The 17,287-nt window shown below is 41.4% G+C and overlaps 1 protein-coding gene across 1 annotated transcript in view; it reads right to left on the bottom strand.

Moving 5' to 3' along the window:
• The window catches only part of suclg2 (succinate-CoA ligase GDP-forming subunit beta), a 119,897-nt gene that overhangs the window by 74,464 nt on the left and 28,146 nt on the right, over window positions 1–17,287 (bottom strand). The window lies entirely within an intron of this gene.

Raw genomic sequence — 17,287 nt, 5'->3', positions numbered from 1 at the left:
GTGTGTGTGTGTGTGTGTGTGGGGGGGGCTACATTCGGAGCGCCTGAATGTAGCTGCCCACTGAAAACTGAATTTTCCCAAGTGGAGTAATGAAGTGAGATTAGTTTAGCATAATATAAATAAATAGGTTTACATTCCACCAATAATTAACCGCTTTAGCACAATATAATTCCAAAACCATTCAAAACACCAAGTTGTGCATTAAGCTTGACATGAAATTACTTTTTAAATCTTATTTGTATCAAGATGAAAATGTTTGTTTGTTTGAACAAAGACTCTTAACCAGACTCTCTAAATCCCACTTGCTACCAGCAGATCAGGTATATCAGGTATACAGCAAGAGACAAATACATTTTGGTCCAACAAACTAAAAAACAAAACAAACAAAAGCAAATCCAATTTGACGGTTTTACTCTTTACAACTCAATTCACCATTACTGTCTCGCTGCCCCCGTGTCCGTCTCTGCATCTAATGATACCATCTCAGTGCTCCTCCGTGGGGGAGAACACGAGTGTCCCACAGCAACAGAGGCACCTTTGTGTGACACCTCCTCCAGTCACTGTCAGCATGACAGCTGGGTCCTCATTAGAGGACAAGTCCACCTACTTTTAGACATCGACAGCACTTCTAATGACAACCGGCGATGGCCTCGATCTCCTCTCGGTGACAGAGAGGTGAAGTTCAAACCCCTGGCTGAGACTTTTTTCTTTGCCTTGCAACCGGAGAGGTGACGGCGTGGTAATGGTGTTGTGGAGCAACTGGTGCTAAATGACCGCCGCGGTATAGCCATCAGGAGACTCATTTGTCTCAGAACGAAGCAGCTCACGCAGTCGTTTTCTAGTGTCGGGCCACATCGTGAGCCGCCTAACTAGAAAAACCCGGGCAACAGACGAGAAATATTGTGAAAATGTTGAAAATAAGAGTCTACATAAAACAAGTTACTTCTCATTATTGCGTGAAGACTTTCCATCAGTTCAGCATGAACAATAACGGGGGGGGGGGGGGGGGGGGGGGGGGGTATTGCGAAAGCTCCCAACATCTGCTGCATTAGCAGGCAGGAGGACGACTTCCCAGGCCATTTCCACTGATGCGAAATGAAGGATGTCTAATGGCCGGTTCTCGGTGCAACAAAGCATGATGGTGTTTGTACATTTCACTCCACAAGTGCGATTTCTAACCCAACATGGCACTCAACTGTAGCTCGTGCACTTAACGGATACCCCTATATCATGGAGCACCCGACAGCAAAAACGCTCGGAAAACATGTTCACTTAGTATCATGCTAACACGATGGAGTGGATGTGTGGGAAATAATTCCACATCTCACCCACAGCATGAATAGGCTGGGGTGCGTAATGAGGAGGTGGAAACACTAAGCTGCTTATAGAAATCAGCTCTTTGAGAGACAGGCTGCTTTACCCCGCAAAGCCTATTTACAGCTGTTAAGACAATTCCAGATGCTTTGCTTTCTCTTACTAAAGGAGGACCTAAGAAACAGCAAATGTGAGGGACAACAACAGGCCCTTGGAGAGGGCAGAGCAATGTGTGTCTGGGCTGGCATGCTCGTCGGTGTTTGACTTCTCATATATTTTGTTTGCAGATTCTCACGAAACCCCAACGTGTTTTCACAGTTATTACAAAGCCTACAAGGGGTTGCCGGCGTTTCGTGCATCTCAGTGGGCCGGTGCCAGTGTGTTAATAACCTTTAGTTTCACACCAGCCCCTTCCGTATTTTCTCCATGTTGCGTGCGATAGGGGCCGCTCTTGGCAAGTAGTGGAGGCAGAAAAACTGCGGGCTAACATCTGTCTTTTAAAGTGAAAGACCAGCAGCACTGAGGGAAAGGAGCCGTTCTGTCCATCAGCAGGGATACCTGCTGTGATGGGGGTGATGTGTCAAAGATACCCGCAGCTCACTCAAGCTAACACCCCGCGCTTGTTTATTGACCCACCGCAATGTAGAACTGACAAACTACAAAAATATCACTTTCACTATTATGGCGAAGACCTTCGCTTCAGACTTGTTTTTATGAAAGTTGAAGCTGCAATTTTGTGCAGAGACATGATTGGCAATCTAAAGATACTCAGGAGGGAAAAAAAGGAAGAAAACATGATTACATTCGAAAAGACAGCAGCAGGAAATACTAGGTTTGAAAAGAGAATAATGAATATACATAAAATCTGTTAATCATATAATCAAAGAAGCAATTCTATACAAAGTCAATTTTACAGGTGGTTGAGTATAAAGGGGGATGGAGAATGGAGTTACATTGAGGCCACGAAGCAAAGCAACAAATAGAGGTAAAGAAATAAGAGTAACCGGTGAAAACACAAGGGGGCTGAAAAGAATAAAGACTGAAGCTAAAGGGAAGAAGGCTTGAATGTGCGAGTACAACACATAAGAGAAATGTTGTTTTGATATTACCAGTTAATAGCTTTGTAAATGAAGCCCAACTCATTGAAGGAGACATTATTAACATAATGCTCGCTCCAAACTCCACGGCCATGTAAACAACAATAACATTGTTAGTGGCTTTAAATTTGTCAATGTAATTCGCATACAACATATTTACAGTTACCACAAATTATTGTGAAAAGTCATTTCAGGGTGTGTTCAAATGTAGTCCTTTACAGTCGAAGCAAATGCATTCTTTCTAACGTCAGTCAACAGAAATTGTGAACTCAATCAAAAATGAACTCAGTTTTCTCTTGGCTCTTGTTACGTTAGAGGTTTCAGCTCCCTTGCTTTAAATTATGGATACCCTTCATTTGGAAAAGGGCAAGCGCAAACTCAAGAATGTAACTGGTCTGTGTGTTGGAGAGAAACATGCCTCACAGCTTTTAAACATTAACAGAGCTCAAACTAAGTTCAAAGTGGAGTGTGGTGGCTGAGAGGCGAGGAGGATGTTTAGTGCAGTCACAGATTGGTTGGAGTCTGTCCCCGCTGCCCACAGGTCACCACTATGAGTCCCCGAGCTCGGCCTTTGTCCCTGCTGAGACGCTCCCCCAGCACAGCACAGTGACTGTCTTCTGCTCCTCAGGCATGGGCGAAAAGCCTTCGATAATCACTCAATGTGACGAGGGATTTTCTTTAATGTAACACTATTTCAAATAAATGCTGAAAGATCTTATTGTAAAGATTACATTTTCAAAAGGGAAATGGAAAACTTTGGTTCTTTGGTTGCGTTGCGGGGTTCCATTTACACATCAACAGTCCTCAGAGCTACTGAAAACACAACTTTTCGAAAACAATTTGCAAGGTGGAACTCTGCTACTGAGCATGTGCACCACAGCCATAGTTATTAGTTGTTATACATGTGCAAGTCGATCAACAATAACAACAATGGCGTGGTAGCTTTAGAGTTAAGAGTTTATAGTTGTAACATTCTCTGAGCGGTTTCATTACAAAAACAAAAGTGGCAACTCGCGGCCCGGCATGCTAACTCCATCATTTTAAGGGTTTCTGCCATTTGCGAGCAAATGGACATTGTTTTCAAAATGTTCAAAACTTTTCTGAAATAAAAATGCAAAAATAGATGTGTACTTGGATGTGTAAACTGAGCATTCCTCAACCTTAACAGGTTTAGAAGATAAAAAGATTAAAAGATACAATTTACTGAATGTCTCATTGAGTCAGTGTCCCCAAAATATACATAATTAGCAAAATGTGGAAAAGGCTAATTGGCATAATTAGCAAGTTAAAAACTTGACGCAAACAAAATTTGTGCACATGTGAAAACTGACCATGAAGAATTCCTTTTGAAGACTAAAAGAGAATGTTACATAAAGGAATAATAATTTCAAAATGAAGTGAGTTGACCCCTTTGACCTGGAGTACATTTGTTCCATCCCCCGCAGAGCACAGAGAATAAAGTCATTTACGCACAGCGTCACTCATCACTCATGATGTCAGCGCCGGGCAGCCATTGTGTTTACCCTGGAAACATTTGCGGCGGCAATGGCAACGATGGAAATGGTTTTGGCTGGCAGCGAGAGTGTAAAGATGGCGCTGATACAAGTGCAACATCCATCAAGACTATGGCCGCCTCATCTTTTGAAGTTCAAGAACCCATTTGTATGATCAGCTACCTTGATGAGTGCTTGTGTGTCCTCTGTCCAGCGGACCAATGGGCGGCGGACACGACCAGTCTCCAGCTGGTCTACGTATGCACAGAAACATACTTCTGAGAGGGTTCGTCTTATCTGCCGCAACTTCAGAGGGAGACAGAAGCGAGAAGGGCCGCGGCTGAGGAGACGCCGCTCAGTGCTAACTGCTACTGTCAGCGCTTCTCACCAGAGACTCTGCTTCATTTTCTGAAGAAGAAAGATGAAAGTGGTCTTAAAAGGCGCTTGAAATGTTGAAGTGCAGAAGGCAGCTCCAGTGGGGACAGCATGAATGAGAAGGGAGGAGACTCGCAGCGAGGAGAGGGCTGCACATGTCCCATGTTTTAAACATGTTTGACAGTAACATGCTTTTTTTGTTTGTTTTTTGTCCCTTGCTGAAAAGGAGCCGGGCGCCGCATGTGAAAAACGTGCAACATACTGCTGTGACGGTACTTCTTTTCCTTTTGTTATTCAACACCATTAAACTACTAGATCTGTTCAAACATGTTTTCATTGCTAAGACAGGGAAGGCATCTCACACAGTGAGCTGAGTATAATAGATTTTGATGACAAACGGACTGGGGTCTTACACAACACTGTTATCCAAATCCAGGTAGGCAAAAATTGGAACTGAACTGCAGTCCACAGGAGAGAAAAAAAAAGAGAGAAACACAGAGGGGAAATAATGGGAAGAAAATATCATTGCATTGCTCCTTACCAATGCACTGCTCAATGAAGCGTGGAATAGCCTTAATAAAACATGCAATTTAAGACCAGTATTATCCAGACGATGGCTCTATCACTGAGCAAGTGTTGGGACACAATGACATAAAAAAGCTGAGGCGAACTGAGGCATGAGTGATGCTAATGTGCCACAGAAGCCCGTGGCAGGGTTTTAAAATCTGTTTGATTTGTGAACTCGTACTGCACAGCATGTCTTACAAAGAAGAAGTCAACACACAAAAACAGTGCTGTTTTATACAGCGTTTGGCTTTGAGAAGATATAATACAATGTTCAGCAGACACAATGGAAAAAGAAAGGCCCTCTTTTGTCGCTTCATGGATCCTTAACCGACTGTTTGTGTGAGTTTTCAGAGAAAATTAGCTTTTATTAGCTGCCATAAATACATTAAACCACATCACAAGTTGTCAGGAGTCAACGGCCACGGCATTGAATTTCCTTATTTTCTCATCCTGTTAAATAATGTCAATAGTCTGATGACTGTTGAAACTTGAGCATGCACTCAAGAGGAATTCCTCATGCTTCATATGCAGAAACTGGTTTGGATTTTGCTGTTCAATCAAACTGACAGAGGTGTGAAATGTACACCTTGTATTGTTGCCCAATGGAATGGGCAATTAAATCTGAAACCTGCCTCTTCCTCACTTGAAGTGTTTTTTCCTGGAAATCATACATACAAAAATCAATAACCACATGCATATTGTTTTACAGGGCCTTTAGTACCATGAAATTATTTGAAAGCTATTCAAGTGATGTTGTGATTCTTAGTAATTCACAACAAATTCATGATGAGCCAACATTGTCAGACATTCTATCTTTGGCCTTTGATCATCCATGATGAAGATCAAGGAGAGACCAAGGACACGAAGCGGAGGAAGATCGGGCACACACTGAGGAAACCCGAGGACTGCGTGACAAGACAAGTGCCATCTTGGAACTCACAGGGCCACAGAAAACGGGCCCCCCTCGCCCCAAAACTAAGCTGGAAATGCTCAGTGAAACAAGGACTATTTTGCTCCTGTAGACGCAATGGCGATATAGCAAATATATACAGCAAATAACATGGTCTAAGATTTGAGAGTAAAAAGCTTTCACAATGGATATATACTTGAGGGGTTTCGCGGGCTACTATTTTTGAGCTCACCTATGTAGAATTAAAAGGAGTAAAAGCAGAATCCTAAGGTCAGTAGTTTAACCTTCATCTCCGACTGACCAGTTGTATCAAGGCAAGACACTATACTAGCAGTTTCTTTTCTTGGTGAGCGAGCACCATGGATTACAGCATTGGTATGCGACTATGAGCATGAGAATGCTCATGTAAACATATTTTCGACTGAAAATGCATCACTTTTGTACAAAAAGGAACAAATTTTCCTGTCTTGTTCCATTTTATTTATTCCTGTCATGCTGAATCCAAAATGTGTCCAGCCATAACTTCTTGGAGAGCTATTTCCATTTAACTTTTATTTCCTTCTCTCACTGCATGGTATTTGCATCTCATATTTTGCTGATCTTTATAGGAATGCAGTCTCGCATCTACCTGTGGAGTTTTTCTTTGTATCACAAGCGGCTATCCAATGGCAAAGCAGAAAATTTCCCCCACTTCAAGTCGTTGGGCTCCCACTCTCGCCCCACGTTGGGCGAGAGTTTTGTTCATCAGGTTCAGATTTTTATTTCTCACAACAAACACCTTCATGAGGACTCGGTGCTCGATATGTGTTCTTGTGCAAACACAATCACGCCTGTACCAGCTTACCCTTTTACCATCTCTGTTGTACACGAATGGAGGGTTAGCTTTTGTACCCTTCTGCTCATACAAATAGATTTTTGTCACACATTTTCTTGGTTTCAAAGATCTTCTTTTGACTTCACTTTTCCTTGAGTGCATTTTGGTTGACATTTCAACCAGTTGAAGGTATTAGATATAAAGTGCATTCTCAACTGTCTCCATCAAGTTCTTTGAATTTCTAGACCTTCAGTAAGCTGCTTGGATGAGTTGATGTTTTGAAGAGTCTGACAATCAGCGTTGGCTTCCTTTGTAGCTCCTACTAAAATGGCTTTCCAATCAACTGTATTTGTGTAGCGGTAAGGAAAGTTGTTTCACAGCAATCATTGGTTAACTTCACCAGAATATGAGAAGTGTTTGAATCTTCTGCATTCGATGTGTGTGAAAGTATGACTATGTGGTATTTGCTGACATAAAGTAATCACCTTTTGGTTTAAAAGGACAAGGAGGGCAGTGTGGACAGTTAGTGGTTAGCGCAGCAGGAGAACTTATGTTCCTCTGTGGGTTTTCTTTACATGATGCATCAATTATACACAATCTTTCCTGTTTGTCTCTAATTGATGCCAGTTGATATAGACCTCGACATCGGCTCTCCGTTTGTATCTTTGATTATATCTATAGTTAATTGATTCAAATCAGCGGACACACTGCACATCAAGGCAGTGGATGGGACTTTTACCTCACCACAAAAAGGCCCGTTTGATGCCGCCATGTACTACTTGAGCCGACAAGTTTTCTCCAGGTACTGCTTCCTTTTCCTATTTTTTTTTTTTTTTTTTTGAGGGGGTATTCCAGTGGTTCTCGCATGGTGGTATAACAGATCAAATAAATTATCAAAATATTCCCATGTCGAATGATAAATGTAAAGGACTTTCAAGACGCTAGATTGATGGAAAAACAGTCTCGTTTTGAATTAAGTTCAAACTACAAACGTCGCAAAATATAACAATGACCTCGCTGGTCATTTCCACTGGCACACGGGCCAGTCGGGTTTGAGGTAAGGGCATCATGACGTAGGACCTGGGTAATATTTGTCACAGATAAGATAAGGAAGTCCTTAAAACGGGTTGTGGTGATACCCATGCATTTCTGTGACAGATGGCTCAGGCTAGGCAGAGTGTTGGGTTGGTGGAGAAGCATATGGTGCTCACTAGATGATCTCATCGAGCAGCGCCAGAACCAGTCGGAGGTGTAAATGCTTCTCTACACCCTGCCAGAGAACGCGGAAGGGCTGAAATCACCAGGAGAAATACGGAGGCATACCAAGTGTGAATGTGTGCCAGGTCATATTTAGGTGACCTTCTTTTTTTTAAGACTATTAGTCATGAACCTTTCTGATGAGTCAACACTGCTTGGAACCAACTTGTTTCAAATTCATTTCAACCCCACCTGCAAAGTGATATTAAAAATGGAATCCTTTCATCCATTGTTTTATTCACTGTTGTGTTTTTTTTCCCCCCACAAAGGTGAAATGCTGGAAAAATGCTCACCAATGTGGACAAAGTTGTCTTCATTAATGCATCAAGCATTTTGCAGAGACAGGCTGTCAAAAGACATGAAAGAATGTGTTTCTTGCAATTACCACTGTCAGGAATGTCGTCAAGACGTGGCAGTTAAATCACTACACTCAAGACAATATCCAGACGGCCAAGAGGCACTTTGATGAAATTGTGCATAAAAGTAATGCAAAACCCCCATATGACTTCAAAGTAACTGCAAGACGGTCCGGTATGCATCTGCCGGTATGCTTGAATAAGATTTGCATGCTGGACTTGGCAGGAGCTGTGCTCAGACTGTGTTGACGAGGGAGCTGGAAAAGGCCTTGCTCGAGACCGAAGTGCAAATATGCAGTGATTTACCGCTCAAGAACTTCCCATGTGTGTCATGGCTCTCAAGCTGCCGCCTGCTAGCAGCACATTACTAGTTGTTTCTAACATGCCTTTGCATCTGTGTCTGATATACATATGATTTCAAGTTTCTTCACGCTCTTAATGACTATGAAGCAGAGGCTGCTGTGCTGCGAATGGATTTAGCTATCCGAAGCACAACGGGAGACCCGAACCAAAGAAACCAAATGGAAAAAAAGAAGAATTGCACTTTATCTCAGTTCACCGGTGGATGACTTTACGCCTCAGATGAGTGCTTCTCAAAGTGAGGCAGAGAGCTTCAGGTGAGGGTGCAGCAGCAGCAAAAACAATCTGCGTGTCACGGGAAAGCCTTTTCCAAGTATTTAAAACAAAGTGAAGGATAAAACTAGTAATTACACTTCATTAAAAACACATTTAGAAATTGTGTCATTGTAGATCAGCCGAAATCTTTAAATAAGCTTCCGTGCAAACCATAAGTGCAACAGTTGCCGACTATAAATTTTGAATTGGCATTTCAAGAAAGAGCATCTAGCTAGCAGAAGATGAGTAATTTTTCTTGAAAAACTTGTAAAAACCAGGCATTGAACCAAAAAATACTACAAGACATGAACATGCATGTGTAGTGATTTTTAGTAAAGATGAAGGCAGAAACCTTTTTCTTATATAATTTGCTCAAGAGGAAAAGCCACTGGTGACATAAAAATATCATGAACATTTAAGCAAAATATTATCACGCACACAAAACTGCCACAGAGCTTAGCATTGAAATGTAGAAAATCAAGATGAATATAGAAATTACAGAACGTGTCCCGTTTACACAACGTTGTCAAATGAAAATGCAAAACCTTTACTACGTTTGGGCTCCAACTCCATCTCTGTGGAAACTGAGGAAAGCGTTCTGTATCGGTCTGCTAGTAGATGGAGGAAAATGCCACTTTTCTCAAACACTGCCACTCTACATGTGGACCACAGACATAGCAAGTCGTTCTTCAGCACATGTGCGAATAGATGGACAATAACAACAATGGCAGCTTCCAGAGTGACATGACTACCCGTCCATATTCCCCTGGGACTTGGCAATCGGACATCGAACAGTGTTCCAGCATTAAAAGTATATAGCTTCCAGTGTTTCTGATGAGTAAAACGTCTTAATGGGAATTAACTCCACAGTTTGGATTAAAACTCACTCGCACAACAGAGTGTGCCATTTTGTATTGTGCAAGATGACACAGGTATAATCTGTCATCTATACATGCTCTAATTGAACACTGAACACTACGACTTGTGTTGTGTCACCACAAATACACCTGCTTTGCCTCACAATTAGTAATTTGAAGAAGCGGCAGTATGTTGCAATACTATACATTTGCCGAAGGATTAACTATTCTACCTACACAGTAAACATATCTCAATGCGGCTTCATAGATGCACTGAATTTGCTGAAAGATGGAGGTGGATGCATGATGAAAACATGTTTTCTTCAATTGTAAGGGCTAATTTTTTTCCCCTGTCCATGAAAACGCGAATGTCCTCTGAGAATCTCTCCTGTTTTTAATGTCACTTAGTGTAAAGAGTACATTAGCGCCTGTAAAGAATCTTGTCTGTGTGCCTACTCAAGAGGCATTAAAGGACATTTCTGAGTCGTTCACATATATATTTTTAGAGCATCTAAAAGAAAGAGTGGCTATATAATGACTGTTGTTACATGCAGTATAATGAGAAAAACATTTAAACAAATCAAATTTGTGTAGTGTGACAAGCCTCAAAACATTAAGGAATTTATAACTAACAGCTATATTTAGGAGAGTAATATAAAACTCTGCAGTACCTGTAGAGAACAATGTGTTTTCCTGACAATTTGACTCATTTTGTAATATTATGTTATGGTTCATTAAATTGAACTTGAATAGGATGAGACACCTCGAGAAAAATTGCATTCACTTGTGATTTTGTGATATTTCAAAATAAGTGCAGGAAATGTAAACGCAATCAGGTAATCAGGAAATACTTTGTTTTACTAACTTTACTAATACATTACTTGTAATGCATCTGGCACTAAACAATAACCCTAAACTTTGACAAGCTACTTATGTTAACCCTGAAAAATCCATGGTCCATTTACACAACAATATTTTTAAGTGAAAGCGCAAAACACTGAGCCATTGAAACTGACACTTTTTGGAAACTTCTTCTGAGGTGGAACGTTTTGAAAATCATAGGACTTCAATTGTGTGGAAATGGAAGAAAGCTCATCTTTTTGAAAAAAAACCTCAGACTTCATCTCCATGTAAACAGGGGAAAGGAGACCTTTTCTAAAATGCTGCTAGTGGGCACACACACCATGGCTCAGGCTGTAGTAAATAGTTCTTCTGAGCATGCAAGGGTCGGTGGATAATACCGGCAATGGTGGACTCCAGGGTGTCATGACTCGACTTTGAAGTTGAGTTCTTGGTAATAGCAATCCCACTTGGTTGTTCATCCATACAAATGTCCGCGTACTCACCTTTGTTTATATTTATGGCGCAATGTTCTCTGTAGCACGTGTGTTTTTATTACAAAAAACAACCAACACTACCCACGGGTAGCCTAACGTGCCAACTACATTGTTTTCAGAATGTCTGGCGTTTTCCTATTAATGGAAATCGTTTTCAAAATCGTTGCTGTGTAAACTTCAACATTTTCTGACACAAAAATGCAAACAGGGCCATAAATTCAGCCTGGTCAGAAACAGCATGTACATATAATTTGTCTAAAACATGTCAATTGTGAAAATACATCTAGTTAGTTAGAAAATTGAAAACTGCCACAACCAAAGCATGAATTGTGAGGAAAAACTAAAGAAAAAAACATTGACCCCCCCCCCCCCCCCCCACACACACACACACTTTACTGTATTGGAAAATATCTGCTATAGCAGGTAAAAACTAAATCTAAAAACAAATAAACTCTGAAATCATGTAACAAGTTCCTTGATGACACAATAGACTTTAAAAAAAAAATGCTGCCTCCTGGTTAACAGTGAGATCACAGGCCTGAAGCGCAGATGAGCTTGAGCTACCACAGAGAGCAGAAAAGCAAATGAGCAGATTGAAAACAGTCAGACAATAACTGCGGCCTTGAGCTGCTTTTATTTGACATCAGCTGCGGAACAATACCAGTCTCACTGTCTTGACAATCACCGGTGACACAAGAAGAAGAAGAAAATAACAACAAATGCTCTCCTGTTGAGAAGAAAAAAAAAACAAAAAAAAACAAAAACACTATATATAGAATGGACAATCAGATATTTTGTGTTTTCAATGGGGGGGGGGGGTGTGATGTTTACCGCAAGCAAACAATCTTTGAACAATCTCAAGCATGTCGACTTAAGACGGCAACGTGTGGCAGATTGGAATGGATAGAGAAGAGTTTGTGGGGTGAGCCGATCGTATAGATCTCAACTGCTTCCTCGCCACCACACAACATCACAAAAACCCACACACACCTGCCTCATCAAAGAGGTAGCTAATGTCAAGGTATCTTGCTATTATTCAGGAAGCCAACACAACAAACCATCCCTCTAATAAGCACACATGAGATTTGACAGCGAGGCATAAAAACGGTTTACACTGAATATTCATAGCAGAGTGAAATGAATTAAAATAGCTCCTTCCCTATGTTAATTGTCATTCTGGCGGTGAGGCTGTGCTCAGTAGCAAGGGGAGGAGGGCGAACAAGAAAACTGAGCGTAACCTTAAAAACCAAGACGGGACAAACACATGACGGCACAGTAAACAGGGCTGCAGTATAATTTGTCAATGCAACGCCAGGAAGCCGACAACGGTAAAGGAGAACATTTCCCCTTCTCATCTGATATGGGTTGTACATATACACAAGTATACGTAGCGCTCATTCATCTCTCGGGCTCAGCATGTGGTTAAGATAAGAATTGGATGTGACGTTTTTCTTCCATCACTGCTTTGTCAATGAATGATTTCTGCGGGAGGCAGCCGGCATGGTGGACATGAAGGGCTCTCATAGAGAGGGGAGCGAGGGAAAATGTGGTTTTGATTTAGAATTCAGACTCAAAATCCATCAAGATTTGCTCAACAGATGCATCTGTCAAGCGGGTGGCGACACACAAAGTGGACTGCATAATCGTATTCTCTTTGGCTATGGCCGGGTACAGGTACGTGTGCGTGTATTTTGCCTGCAAGTGCATAACTGTGCAGATCTGCTTCCAAGGCAAACACAAAATCTATATTCATTACTGGAGCTCTGATATCCCAAACAGGCGAGACAGCAAAGTATGCCTCTGTATAAAGGCTGCTTGTATCAAAGTTTCAGACACTTTAAAAAAATAAAAGAAAAATCCTTTAAAAACGAATGGTCTTTACCCAATGGTTATTTTTGTCAATCAATATGTGTATTTTTTTTTTTTATTCACCTGTGAGCAACTTTTGTTCAGCAAATTAGCTGTTCAAAGCAGCTTGGTTACATCAAATGTTTGTATTATCCAAGGCCGTACACGCATCCTTTTTGCGTTGCCTGAAAACATTGTCGAGTAAATGGAGTTCCCTTTTTTGATGCCTGAAGAAAATGGCCGGATTGGACTGAGGCGATAAAAAGTCCCTTGTTAAGATTCAGAATTAGGGAAAACTTTTCGAAATTTAAAAACACCAAAAATAACAGCATAGAAGTCATGGCCTCAATGAATTGTGGTCCATGGTTCCTGTTGTACAAGGACGACTTTGAGAACATCAACACTCTGAAAGCATCAACACTTTGAAAGCTTCAACACCTTGAATGTCTTTATTTTGCTCCTGAACAATCTCTGCGATCCACTGGGAGCATCAGCCTGCTGAAAGAAGCAACTGGTACCAGGGAGTAATCTCTATGAATGGATGCGAGCAGCCTGGGATAATAGACCAGGAGAATAAAGGATGCACTCTTCAATGGCTCCAGTCCTCCTCTATCACTCCCATATTCATTGCAAATGCTTCCAGTAGTTGACAGACATTCAAATGGGTACTCCAGAGATAATCTGGCACCTATTAGACCTTTGTCAGAGTGTCAGACTTAACCTCTCCTTGGTCCTGCTTCTTGGCTGTCAGACCCCATTGGGCTACACCACTGAAAGTGGATGAGAACACGTATCGAGTCTGAAACTAAAATGGAACCCGAAGAACAAGATCTTGCTGTGGCGATGCGAGCTTGGCAACATCAATAAATGCAAGGGATGAATTAATCTGAACATGAGGAACAAATCAAAGTTTTTGCAAGTGTAGGGTTACCCGGTAGCAGCTCTCGCTTCGCCTTCCAAAATGTTGTACATCGTGACACATGTGGGCATCTCAATAAACATGTAAACAGCTTTTTTTTTTGTTTTTCATTATGGACTGGCAATGCGTCTCTCCTTTATGATATATGTTCCTACATTGGGATTCTTTAAATATGGGCATGGGTATTATGACTAATTAGTGTGTCAAATGAGCTCTTCTTTCAGTTAAACACTCTCTTACACGTGTCCTCGACTGCCTCATTGGGCTGATGAAGCACCGAGCGCGCCACACTATAATAAGGCATCTTTGATTGAATATAATTTTAATCAAGTGCTGGGTTATCATCATGGAAATGTGACGCTAATTCCTCCGACATCTTAGGTGACATTTTAGGAAAGATTGAAATAGAAGTGCTGCTGTAACTTGACTCCTGCGTGCCATTGTAACGTCACATTGCAACTATCAATTATTTATTTTGGCAGATGGGACATTTGACTTATATTCTCCCGATTCACAAAGCAGAGCACATTACTGGCAAAAACGAGTCATATTATGCCTTCGCTCCCAAATGAACAGAAATGCTGGGGGATTAAATATGTATGAGACCAAACTATTATTTTAACATTTTAATCAAAGAGTTTGGACACTGAAGTAATGTTAAGGTCCAAAAGTTTATTTTTCAAAAGTAAAACTTGAGTATATACACACAAAAAAACACATTTGCAGATTGACTGTGTCAACGGTGGATGTGGGTCACTGGTTCTGGACAGACAGCCGCTGTTAGTGTGCCACGCACACACACAGTCCCAGTGGAGCACATATTACAAAAGCTTTGGACTTTCTGATAACTCCCTGCAGGACTTGCCCAGTGGGGTGTCGCAGAAATCAAACCCTACTTTTCATGAGAGATTAGCTGGTTGTAAATCAACCATCTGCCACCACGTGAATGCTTCCCCAAGAATTGCCATTCCAGTTAAATGGAATCAATAGCTCGTACGGGTTTTTAAATCTTTTTTTTTAAGGTTTTGATTGGAAATTAGAAAGATTTTAAGCCGTGTGTCCTTAATGGTAATGGAACAAATCAATATCTGTCCACTTTTGGAAAGTTGGACCGCATGAGAAGACCGAGAGGTGTTTCTGTAAAGCAGGGCAGCGATTAAATTGTCAACCTAACCACTTCATGGTTAAGTGAGTGCAGTAAAGGGGAGATTACTGGTTGGTGTGCATCTGCGTTTAAGTGTTTATGTGTGAGTGTGAGTGTTTGTAGAGGAGAGCTTGAGTGTTCGTAGAGGAGAGCTCACTCTTACTAACGTCATTCATTCATCTGTATCTGTGCTTCCATGCTTGACTGCTTCATTCTATTGTGTACAGGCAACTGGGGGCTCACAGCGGGATATCAGCTGCACGCAGAAATCCATTTGAGCCACTCCTGGCCAGCTCAGATACCCAAAACCTCCACATCTTCTGTGCAGAGCCATAGCGTTTGTCCTCCGCTGGGGAAAGCCATAAAACGGACCTTCATCCAGGTCTGGCACCATAGCACACCTTCACGCCCCCACATGAGTTGCTGCTTGGCAGTCTCAGTTTGTGCATCAGTTCAACAGATCTTAAGTGAAGAAATTATTCATCCTCCTCTTTTTTTTTTTTTTTTTTTTTTAAATCACACTTATGTATGACCTAACATGTCCAAGGAGAAAGCCATACAGGCAGTGTGTCGGGGGGGAAAATTGAAGTGTTTGAAGATGCCCCATTGCATGCTTTATTAGTGAGGCCGCAGCAGTCACAGGCTGCAAGAGGTACAAGACACACACACACACACACACACACACATATGCACACGTGTGCAAACACACATGCCAACGCTGAATGCGTGAATAGAGATGAGAAGCCAAAGCAGCTCGGAAGTACACTGCAAAAAGTACGAGGTTGATGTTTTCAGATTACAGCACAAATCAGCGTGTTAAGACTTTGTAAGTATTCATTTGGTGCACAATCCGTTTGATTAAGATCAATTAAGATCTGAACTATTTCACACAGTTCTCTTATGTTTCCAGGCAACAATGGCACACAGAAGAAAGCAAGAGCTACAGAAAACCTATAAAAAAACTATTTCTTTAAACTCAACCCAGGTCGACAGACTGCGATGATAAATGACTTTCAAACCGCACAGTAGAAAGGAAATTTCACAAAAATGCCAACGTGTAATTTTTGGTGACGCTCCTTCAGTGCAAGCTCTCAATCGTAACACGACTACGCACAATTACTATCCAACTTGCTGGCTCTCCAAAAAGATAAAATGCACTGCAAATTCTGAATAATAAGTAAATCAACCCTTGAGTCTGACCTGCGTTTTATTAAACTGTCTGTTCTTTTCCAAGTCCACTCTCCCGAGCCGCTACATTTTATCCCCTGCCAGGCAATATAGGTACTGTCATCAAAATATATATCTTCTTCCTCCTATTCAGTTTATCTTTGTCTGCATCGTAACCAGGGCCACGGAAGGCAGCGCCCCAGGCGCATGAGCCCGGAGACAGCAGTGAGAGTGGCACCTCGCTGGCTGACAACCAACCTGGATGCGCTATCACAAAGCTGCTGCTGCTGTAGTTGGAGAGGACAATGAATAAAATATAAAGCTGAGGGTAGAAATATACACAGTATGTGTCGGGCAGTTTGCTGTGGAAAGAAAATGGAACAGGGTAGGTAAGGAGACAGGAGAGAGATAGAGAAAATTATGGGTGTGTTGAAGTGGGTATTAGACCCTTTGTTCATCCAAGTGCAATGTATTTGTGAAAATGTGTACGAGTATAGAAATTACACACTCAGTCACGTCTTTACATGGCTCTGTGTGAATTCATAAGGGAAATGATCCAACTTGTACCAAAAGGAATAAATGTAAATGCATTAAAACGCAAAACAAAGAGGGGGAGAAAAAACAAAAAAAAAAACATATAAAGCGTGAGAAACTCAATACGAGAGGCTGTGGAACAAATTAGTGCGGATGAGTGCTGTGATGAAAAACAAAGCAGGCGCGGCCACTAAGCTCAAACGACACAGGCTCCCACACGTAAGCAAACAGCATAAAGATGTGATTAAACTTGATAAAAACTTCAACCCTTATTAAACACAGCCATTTACACATGATGTAGCAGGGCCAGGGAGCCACGCTGCACAAACAGGGCTGTTAACGGCTTCACTGTTTTAAAAGCAGCACAATTACATCTACCGTTAAACTAAATCATCATCAACACGAAACGTAACAAAAGAGTTAGGCCGCATCTCGCTACATCTGTAGTTAAAAGAGAAGTACAAATGCAGTTCAAGAACTAAATAACACAAGAATGGGAGGAGGAACGATGTCATTTCAGAGTAGTCTGAAAGAATTCATGTTTCTGGAAGGAAAACAAAGTATGAAAGCAACACTCCGCAAATGCAACAGAAGACCTCAGAAATAATAGGTTTTTTTTAGTAAGTAAAATAAACAGTTGAGCAAAAAGTGTGGAAATATTTGGGTTTTGCAGAATGCAAATC

This window comes from Blennius ocellaris, assembly GCF_963422515.1.
Source record: "Blennius ocellaris genome assembly, chromosome: 4".
In the NCBI taxonomy this organism is placed as follows: Eukaryota; Metazoa; Chordata; class Actinopteri; order Blenniiformes; family Blenniidae; genus Blennius; species Blennius ocellaris.
The sequence above is the reverse complement of the archived record's forward strand: the minus strand, read 5'-3'. Positions and strand labels throughout refer to the sequence as shown.